Raw genomic sequence first — 10,929 nt, forward strand, 5'->3', positions numbered from 1 at the left:
TTTTGAATTTATATCATAAATGCGTATCAGAAGTAAAGTAGGTCGCAAATGCCACTTCATGTTGAGTTAAGGTTGAAATTCAAAATCCTTTTCATGACCAGTTCACTTACTCACTTAAAAAACCAAAAACCATTTTGCGAAGTGGCAAAAGATCAGCATTTGGCTTTGGTTAACCTCATCGTCTGTCACATACAATTCCCTTGATTCTCTCCTGGAGTTTTATCAGTGTCAAAATAGATAAACGGTGACGCATTTTTGCCTGTCATAGTCAGAGATATCAGAGCTTACGCCGGACCGAGATGTTTTCATTTCAACGATTTCGACTAATGGTTTTGTCTTTTCTACTGTTGCTTATGGCAAGAGGGTCATCATGGGTTTTCTCATGTCATGAAACACACCAGACTCCTTTAATGGCAGAAACCTTATACACGGCTACCAGAACACACATATTTATACAGAAATACGAGTACCAAAGTAATCTTAATCTTGAAAAATGGCAACAGAAAGGTTAATAGAAAATCAGCGTAGACAATAACACTTGCTCTCATCTCTTCGACAGTGACGTGACACACACTCGCCTCCTCTCACTCACTCGTCTCATTTGATAAGGTTAAATAGTGCTTGTATTGCGCATAATTTGACTAATTACAGGTTTCGCGCTCAAGTACTAAAATTAGTGGGTTATTGCGCTTATTACTGGGTTATAAACGGCCAAATACAAAAAAATATGTCAAAATGCCTGTCTGGGCGAGTATTCAGTTAAACACATTTAGTTTTGGAACCTAATTAGTTGACACAGATAATGCATGTTGTGTAAAAGTATATTGGATCCGTGCATAAGCTCTTAAAGTGACAGCAGCCCAATTTTCCTGCTGCTGTCTGTCATGTTAATCAAAGAACAAAAGCCTCTCTGCTCTTGACTGAATATCTTTTGTAACTAATTGTAAGCTTTAATCTGTATTTTTTTTACAATAAAGACTATCCAGCGTTATTTTACATTTGATTACTTTAATTTCAGTAGAATTTCTTAACTGAATACTAACGTTAATGTTAGACCCACCTGAAAAAACCTAAAGCCGTGTTTATTTCATAACTCTCTTTTATATGAACATTCTATTGCATTTATTTGAGCTGATGTTTGAAATTTGTTAATTTGTTCTTATTTTATTTCAGTCTTTTATTAATGAAAATTAAAGTTTGCATTAAAGAAAAGTAGATTTTTGTTAGTATATGCTGTCAATTATAGATCTTTGAAAGAAAACCTGAATCTGTAAAAATTGGTATCGGCAGGGTCACACTTACCAAAAAACCCCAAAAAAAACGGAAATCAGAATCGCCAAAAAAAATGCTATCGGTGCATCTCTAATCATTATTACATATTCGGGTCTTTAGCGCCCCGGATCTATATCAAAACACAGATGGATCTCTACCTGTAGGGATAATATAAAACTCTCCATATATTAGAGTAACAATTACAGAAGAGTACAATAAAGCATATTTTGTTTCCTTTTGGAGCTTGGAAGGGTTCGGTTTGAGCAGATGTTTAAACCATCATCACTGTCCTCCTCAGAGCTCATTTCCCAATACATTCAGCATCTGGATAATATTCGCCATCTCAAACATATTCTTAAAACTATCATTTTCAACATCTTCAAAATCAATATTATGATCGCTGACAGCTTCTTCACCAGTTCCAGCATATCAAGTGACAGTGACACTAATATTTGACTGCGTTCAGTTCTTGCTCTGCAGTAAATCACCATTTCAAGTTTTGCTGATGATTCTTCCTATTCTTTTGTTTTCTGCTTGCGGTAACTATGAGTGAAACATCACTTCATTTTTGTGTATCAAACACTGCTACCTTATGGAGTAAAGGGGAATTGCATTTATTCAGTCATCAAAGATTCGATTATTGTTGTGTGAAAAAAATATACTTTTACACACCTAGGGGTCGTTATTTAATTAAAAAATGAATGATTAAAATTTTTTTAATCATCTTTTTTTCTGGTTATATTGTTTATAATTAATTAATTGAGGAATACTACTAAGGTTGATTTAACTTAAAAATGAATGAGAATAAGTGTAGTTAATGGTATCCTGGGTCACTAAAGACCCGAGGTATGCGTTTAAGGGTTAAATAACCGTTCTTAGTTCCCTACAGAACCGTTCATTGAAAAGTTTGTAAAAAAAAAATATATCTTAGTGTGAATACATTTTTAATAATCTAAAGATTACTACATTTTTCCTCTATGAAGAATCTTTTGTGAAATGGAAGGATTCCGTTCATGTCAAAAAGTTTTTATGGAACTATCAATGCCGTCAACGCCATAAAGAACATTTCTTTTTTAAATGTAAGAAAGTAAGAAATCCCTTTGAATCCCAGAAAATTATGATTCTGTAGTATAACAGACACATTTGACAGCTGAAAGATCACATCTGTCTGTGGCTTTACTACCACTTCTGTTCCCACAATCCTCTGAGCCTGTTAAAGACAAACACACACATGCAAAACTTGCCGCCATGATGCTATAGCATTGCTAAGCGGTTCTTAGGTTGTCAGAGAACTTCTAGTCTCGGTCGGGATCCTCCTTAAATGTGTGTCCATGGGGGTTTTTTCACCTGTTTTATGGTCCAGCAGGTGAAAATGGTGAATCTGATGATTTAAAACAACAAAATAACAGCACAGCTCTCCTCAAAAAGACACATGATTCACGAGGAATCATTCATGTCATCACTAACCCCAAGTAATAGTAATAGATGCTTTTAATTTAGCGTTTACAGCTCATTAGAGGTCTGCACTGATTCCTGTGGCTTGTTAACATAATTTATCTCCTCAATTACAGTTTCCACAGTCATGTCTAATTGAGGCTACATTACTGAACACACACACTTGAATTAAGGAGAGCAATTTTGTCTTTTTAGTTGTTGGTATTTTTACCTCTTACATTATATTCTAGGTTAGGTTGGAGTGAATCATTCCTCAAATCATGTGGTTTGTTTTAGGAAAGATGTGCTGCTACTTTACCAAACAATCTGACAATTTTTACTTTGCCACTCTTAGAACTAAAGGTTCTATATGGAATCTTAAAGAGTTCCGTCAGACGCATCATATTTAGAACCTTTTAGAGGTTCCCATCATGGTATCGTTTTATGCATTTAGTTATTGTTCATTTTGTTTTAATTCATTTTTAATTTCAATCACATTTTATGAATTAAACAGCTCGTAAACATACGGTATCACTGGAAAATTGAAATAACCCCTTTAACATGAAAGAATTATGCAATCATTTAAGACATTTCTCTTTATGCTGAACCTTTTTGGCATAAAGGGTTCTTTAAAATTGAGCAAGGACTCTAGGGTTCTATATAGAACCCCACTGAACCTTTTTTCAATGTAACTGAAACAAAAATCCCATAGACTTTCATTGAAAGAGAGACTTGAATACAGCCAGTGAAAACAACTATCCGATCGGCACCTTAAACCACCGGGGAATGTTTGGGGTTTTGCTATAAAATAAAACTATCCAAGGCATTTAAGAGGCCCGTCTTCTCGTGTTCCCATGAGGCTCTCAGCGTTCTCACACACCGATCCCTATAAACTGTCATTTAAACACACACTGTGTCAAAACAAGCTAATTAACCAAATCGCACTTTAAATCCGTACATGCTGCGGAGGCATTACAGTGTTTAAAGGCTGTTTCACAGGCCATTATTAGAAAGAGAAATGGCTACTGTGTGCTGCTTTCTCATGTGTAGAAACAGTGCAGTAATATGAGCCAAAATACTGTTTTCTCAGTCTCAGTCTCGTCTCCATAAGGCACACAAATTCACACACCGATGAAAATCTTAAATGCTGTCAATGTGATTGGGTACAATATCAAAAATCAGTCTGATGTAAAATAAAATTGTGTTTTCAAGGCGCCAGGCTGCTACAATGAGCATTTCTGAGAAAAAAAATAGTTGCTGATGAAGCCTAGTTCACCTAAAACTTTCTTCAAGCCATTGAATCTTTAGAAGATCAACGAATCTGCAAAAACAACATTTGACACCAAGTAATGCTCACCAAGGCTGCATTTATTCGATCAAATATACAGTAATTTTGTGAAATATTATTACAATTTAAAATAAATGTTTTCTATTTGGATAGATGTTAAAATGTTATTCCTGTGATGAAAGCTGAATTTTCTTCATCATTACTCCAGTCTTTAGTGTCACATGATCCTTCAGAAATCATTCTAATATGATGATTTGATGCTCAAGATATATTTCTGATTATTATCAATGTTGAAAACCAGTTGTGCTGCTTCATATTTTTTAGGATTATTTGATGAATGGAAAGTAAAAAAAAAACGGCATTTTAAAAATTAGAAATCTTTTGTAACATTATAAATGTCTTCATGGTCTCTTTTGATCAGTTTAATGCAGAATAAAAGTTTTAACTGCTTTTTTCACTCACTCAAATGAATCACTTAAATTCTTAATTTGAGAGAGAGAGAGAGAGAGAGAGGTACATTTCTAACACAAACTGCAGTTGAATCCAACAACATACAGTGTGTAAAAATAGCTGAACAATTGTTCCAATAACACATGAATAATTTATCAATCAAAGCTCCTCACTGTTATCACCGCAAGCTTTCACATCAAAAATACACCATGATTGTTAACTTCACATCGGTCTCTCCTGTCTAAGAGTGCGATTCCTGGCTGCAATGTTGACTTTGCACCGATAGTCAAGAGACGAACGCCGCTATCAGACCAATATCTGAGCAGTGCTCGTGCCGTCAAGGTTTGAATAATGTCCGTATGTTTCTCACTCTCACAGTTTCTCCGTCCCATAACACATGACATCAGCAGTTATTTCTGTCCGCAGCGCCATCAATGTGCCTTTCAGTTCAGGTGAGCCGAGAGCAGAAATCTCCTGACGGGACATTCTGACAGGTGAATCACACACACACACACACACACACACTGATGCAACCTGCTCGCCGTTAAATAGGTCTTTCTTAGCTCTGAAAATAAACAGAACGCGGTTTGATGGATGGTGGGCGCATGTGTCGATGCCCTGTGCGTGTTTAATGAAGCGAGAGGTGCGCGTACTGAGATAGATGGAGACGAGGACCGCAGGGGCTTAGAGGACGCATGGGGGGAACAACTTCATTTCAACTCTACAGGAACAGCGTCCCATAACAAAACAAGCAGATTTTGTAAGAGCATTACATTTAGGCTATGTCTACATCAGGAAACATTTAAAAACGGCCTTTCCGTTTCAACCCATCTAACAGGAAATGTTCTGGCAATGTTCCCTCAAAGTTATGATCAACTGTTCTTCCAGCAATGTTAATAGAACGTTTGTTCAAAGTTATCTGGTACTGCTCTAAAAATGTTAACACAAAAACGTTAGTTATACGTCATTCATGGAATGTTTTTGTCTGAAACATTAGTTGGACGTTTGTGTAGCATTTTTTAAAATGTTAGCTACTAATTGTTTCAGAATGTTTAGAGAACATTTAAAAGTAACAATACGCTTATTTCACGCAGCCGCCATTTTGAAATCGAAAGCGAGGCTACGGTGAGGAAGAACCCCGGAAGTAAAGATAAACAACAATGCCTTGGACTTCCAACCTGAAGCTGCTGCCGCGATTTACACTATTGTATGTAAATATCCAATATAGGATATGTAGATATAGTTCGTTCCTGCTTCTTTTTTACTTTCTGGAGAAAAAAAAAATATATAAATAAATTTCACTGTATATAGTCTAAAGTATGAAAGAAATGTATGCACATTTTTAGAATAACTAATTTCTACATTAAACACAAAAATACGCCATCGCATTCGGGACTCTCCTATGATTAAAGGCGACACTTCCGGTTTTCTTCCCACCGGAGCCTCGCTTTCGATTTCATAATAACGGCTGTGTGAAATAAGCGTGTACCATTATGTTCCCAATTGATAAAACGGAATGTGTCCTTAACATTTGCATAACCCAAGAAAATGTTTTTAAAACTTTTCAAAGTCTGGATGAAATATCGTCAGAAATATTGTTTTTATAACGGGAACTTTCTTAGAACGTATTTTTGCTCCCTGGGGAAATGCTCTCCGTTTTCCAAAAGCTGCCTGTCCACAATGAAACCTCGTAAAACACTTCAATCATCTTACTGCACATACGTAAAACGAAATAAAAGTTTATTTCTGAATCTGATTGAGGAAAAAGTCTGATTCAAGCGTTTACAATCAAACTTTTTCTCATTGGTCGGATTATGTCAGGTCTACACAACCCTGAAATTTCATTCGGATCGAGCTCAACTGATTGAGGTGTTTACATGAAGGCTTTTCAAACCGATTGAGCCATGAATCTGATTATAAACATATTATTTAAGTGCATACATTCAATTTAGCTACTGGTGCATCAAGGTCACATGCTGAGTTTCGTTTCATTTCGTTTCGTTTCACAAGCTCCAATTCTAGTATTTAACGCGGTTTAGCGCTATACCGAGGGAATTTCTTGCTTTTCAACCGCGGTTAGAAAAAATCCATACCGTCCTGGACCGTCATATGGACTTAAATGCAATTGTCCTCATATTTTACACAATTGCGAGTACATTTTCTGTCATCTTTGAATGAATGTAATATGAAGATTGTACAAAATAACATTTCTGACACGACAAATTTAGGAGTGTTCGGAACGGATATAAAAACGTTGATATGTTTGGTCTTTCTTGGAGGAATGGATTTGTTGCTGCAGAGAAAGTACGGGACTTTCTTCTGCCAATATATATATAACACTCTGCTGTGAGCTAGTAAGACGTGCTGCTTCTGCTGTACAATATTGCATTCATGAATTACCTGTGGCAGATCTATACAGGTGGAGCTGGGGAAGGTGGAGGGTTTCTGAAAGTATTTGAAGATTGAACAGCGAGCTCATTGGCTACTGATACAGCAGGAACCAATCAGCTGTGCCCTAAAGAGAATGATGTGATTGCAAGCAGATTGAGTTAAGGACTATCTATCAGCCTGCGCCATCTAGAGTTTCATGACTGAACTTTGTATTTATCTTAAGCAACACTGTGCAAGTGAATAGCAGGCACATACCGGGACAACCATATGGATATCTATCATGCGTCACATGGCCGTTATCATTTTTAAAAATCTTTGTTTTCACAGTCCACACTACAACGCAGAAAACTGCATTTTCAAATGTGTCCACTTGGAAGACTGTCTTTAAAAAGCTCAAATTGTAGAGAAAAAGATGCATTTTCAAATGTATCCGAACATAGCCTTACATTCACATTTATGCATTTGGCAAATGATTTTTTCTAAAGCGACTTGCATTGCATTAAAGCTATATATCTGACACATTTTCTCATGCTTTCCCTGAGAGTCGAACCCCATGCCCTTGGCATCACAAGCGCCATGATCATTATTCACAGTTTCTGTGAGTAACAAACATTCGATAAAAACACACTGTTCTGTTCCTCCTCTTTTTTATTTTATTAGTCATTACTAGAGCACCAGAAATTGCACAATAACCATAAAAAAACAGCAGCTGAGCAGGACAGACCACGCAACTTCCTTTAATTCTCAAATAAATGAGTGTAAATAAAGACTAAAAATCAACTGAAACTTGATCAGTGGGTCAATAGCCTTAATGAACAGAATAAGGACACCAGAGAGAGTGCAAGACATTTTAAATGACAAAAAAACACAACAAAACTACTAAGACTTTATAACTAAAATTAAAATAAAATAAAAACTCAAAATGTTAAGAAAAATTTAATAGAATATCAATAACTAAAATAATACAGGTGCAAAGCTATGTATATGTTAAATGGACAGTGCACATTAATGGACATTGAGATGCAAATTAGAGTAATTTAGCTTTTTTAAGTTATTCTTAAAAAAAGGGGGAAAATGTCTATAGAAAATGAATCTAAAAACATGTGGAATCCAACACTAGTCTAGAAATATATTGCTGAAGACAGTGGGTTTGCTCCAAAAGCAGTGCTTTGACTATAGCAGGGATGAGTTTAAAAGAAAAGTCGCTCTTAGCATGGCTGACTAGTCTGTTCTTTATCAACATGCTTACATCAACTCCATGCAGCTCTTTTGTCTATACTGTATGTTAGTCAAGTGTAATTAAATTCAATAATTTCAGTGAAGGAACCTCCCTAACTAACCTGTCTGTCACCAACAGTTTATAATAAGCCACTCCGGATTAAACGCAGAGTTTAATCTACGGCCTTATATTTGTAAACTCAGTCCAGAATCCACTATGTCAGCCTTCGTTTATTCAATTAGCGTTATTTATTTTCGCAGAGAAATTCCCCAGTAGCGCTCGCTTAGACAAACACACGCCGTAATTTCTCCGCGCTTGTTTTTCTAAGAAAATGATTAGCACCACACCGCCTTGTTTGTCGAATGTGTTTACACAAGCCTGACGTGTTCTTTCTTTTCTAATGCATGCATATATATCTAAATATATTATGCAGACGTGTAATATATATATTTATATATAATAATACATGTATTTATTTACATATGTGTTTCTCAGTGGGAGGCATAGCTTCGGAAAAACAGAAGCCGCTCTCTCTCTCTCTCTCTCTCTCCAAAGCTAAATAAGGCTCTTCATACAGGTACTTCTACTCTATAGTTTGTGTGAGTCTGGCTGGGCGCCTGTTGATGACATCATTAGTGTTGACTGCAGCGCGGATGAGTGATGACCACTGTCTGTACATGTGTGTGAGTGTGTTTTCTGCTCGGTAACAACGCCAGGGCTGTGCGAGTCGATGCGGTAATGAGGTTGCGGTTGCCACGCTGTTTTGAGCGCCTGTCACTTTGGTACGACCCAGATCTCTGTCACCTGCACATGCAAGCAGGTACACGGCCAGACGGACCGGCCCACGTGTGTGTCGGGCCAGTGCTGAGCCAACGTTTGGCCCGTGAACAGCCCCCCCGCTGACTCTGGGTTCCCCCTTTCCACGGCGCAGACGCTCAGAAGACTCAGTTGGAGGGTAAAGACGGTCAGCACTTTCCATAAAGAAAGTACACTTCGTGCCCTGTGACTTTCTTCATTAAGAAACAGAAATTCCAGAAAAACACATTATCTACGGGCAGTTAACATGAAATATAGTTAAAAACATTACATTTCTGGTTCTCAACATCCAAAATGGACATCTTCTCAACCAATCAATGACAGTAAAATAAATTTTTGGTTACAAACTAGCTAGTTTTTATTAACTGATAGTTTAATTCAGGCTAAACCTGCAACCCTTTTTATCTGAAAAAATATTTGATACTTTATAAAAAAAAAATATACATATACATTACATAATATAAAAAAATATATTAACATATGTATGAGTTTAAAATAAATATAAACCATTCAAATTACACTTTTACCGTTAATTTATATATATAGGCCTACACACACACAACAACAGTTCTTTCTGGTTCTCGAATCTGATTGGCTGAGAGCCATATTCCCCCAGTATCAGCACTGGATGCGTTTCACCGTTTGCATCACTCCGCTTGCAGTGACTCTCAGTGCGGTTGAGCAAATCCACCATATTTTTGTAAAAATACTACTGCTGTTGTGTCACGAAATAGTTGTAAGAGTTCTGTAGGCAAGAATGTTGTTATTTAGACCTAAATATGTGACTAATATTTAATCATAGTGCCTATTTTACAATCTGTTTAGATGCGTACACAGATGCGAGCTCCGGGCCGTCAGCGGCCGTTCAGCGTGTACACGTGAACTTGACGTGCTAGTTTGAAACTCCCGTTGTGGATTCGCTCTTCCCTTAATAACAACGCTGACACACTGTCAACTGAAACACAAAGAATTTAAAACTTTCCATTACAATCTTGTTCTCATTATAATGCGATTGTCTGGAAGGCGTGCAGTCTAACGCTAACCAATCAGACCTCGTGCAGGTACCACCCAAAATGCCGCAATAACCAATAAGAAAAATAGATAAATATATTTTTTAAAGTCGAGGGTGATCATCCTTGTTGACGTTCTCTGTCATGTCCGAGTACTCGTGCTCATCCTTAATATATATATATATATATATATATATAAATAATAAAATGAGATGCCAAGTGAATTGAGATTAATTAGTATTAATGTAATGGGTTCTCCAAAAACTATAATTGCCAAATGCTTATTAAAATATAAACCAGAAAAAAATGACTGTGTAATGACACATACAGTTACTGTGATATAAAATGTCTCATAGAAGTTGTTGTATATGTTGCTTTTTTCTGGTTATTCATGTTACCAATTATCCAGGTAATGTAGCATGTCAACATAATTTGCATGCTATTGTAAGTGATTTTAGTATAATAGCATCTGCAAAAACCACACTGTAAAAATGTCCAACTATTTCATTTTCCACTTATAAACTGAATTTCAGTCGCTGCCTTACATTAAGTATAATCAAATTGGTCGTACAAGTCATTTCAACTTAAATTATATCAAACTGACTTAAAAAATCGAGTTGATTCTCATATAACTTATAAAAAATTGTTGATGAATTAAAGTAATTTAAAAAAAAGTTGTCATGACTTATATATATGTAATATAGCCTATGTTTTGCATTGAAATATATTTACTGCAATTCTGTACTGTACTGTCTTGGTGTTTGCATGAGAAAAGCAGAGCATTTTAAAACGATCGTTCTGATACAGAAATGCACTCCTAGAGGAGAGAGAATGAGAGGAGGTAGGAGAAAGGAGAAGAGGAGGACAGCATCTCTGTAAAGGGTTAACTGTAGACAGTAAGTGACTCCAGATGTGCTGTTATTATTAATACACCAGCCTGATGAATAGGAAGGTAAAATTTCAGGCGCCAGCCAGGGAGGCCCCGCACGCTCACCCTGCCACCCAGCCACTGCAAACCCACCTACCGATCCCTCGCTCGCTCGCTCAGA

Source organism: Siphateles boraxobius, unplaced genomic scaffold (assembly GCF_051911475.1).
Source record: "Siphateles boraxobius isolate OS27281-9 unplaced genomic scaffold, OSU_SipBor_1 49, whole genome shotgun sequence".
Lineage (NCBI taxonomy): Eukaryota > Metazoa > Chordata > Actinopteri > Cypriniformes > Leuciscidae > Siphateles > Siphateles boraxobius.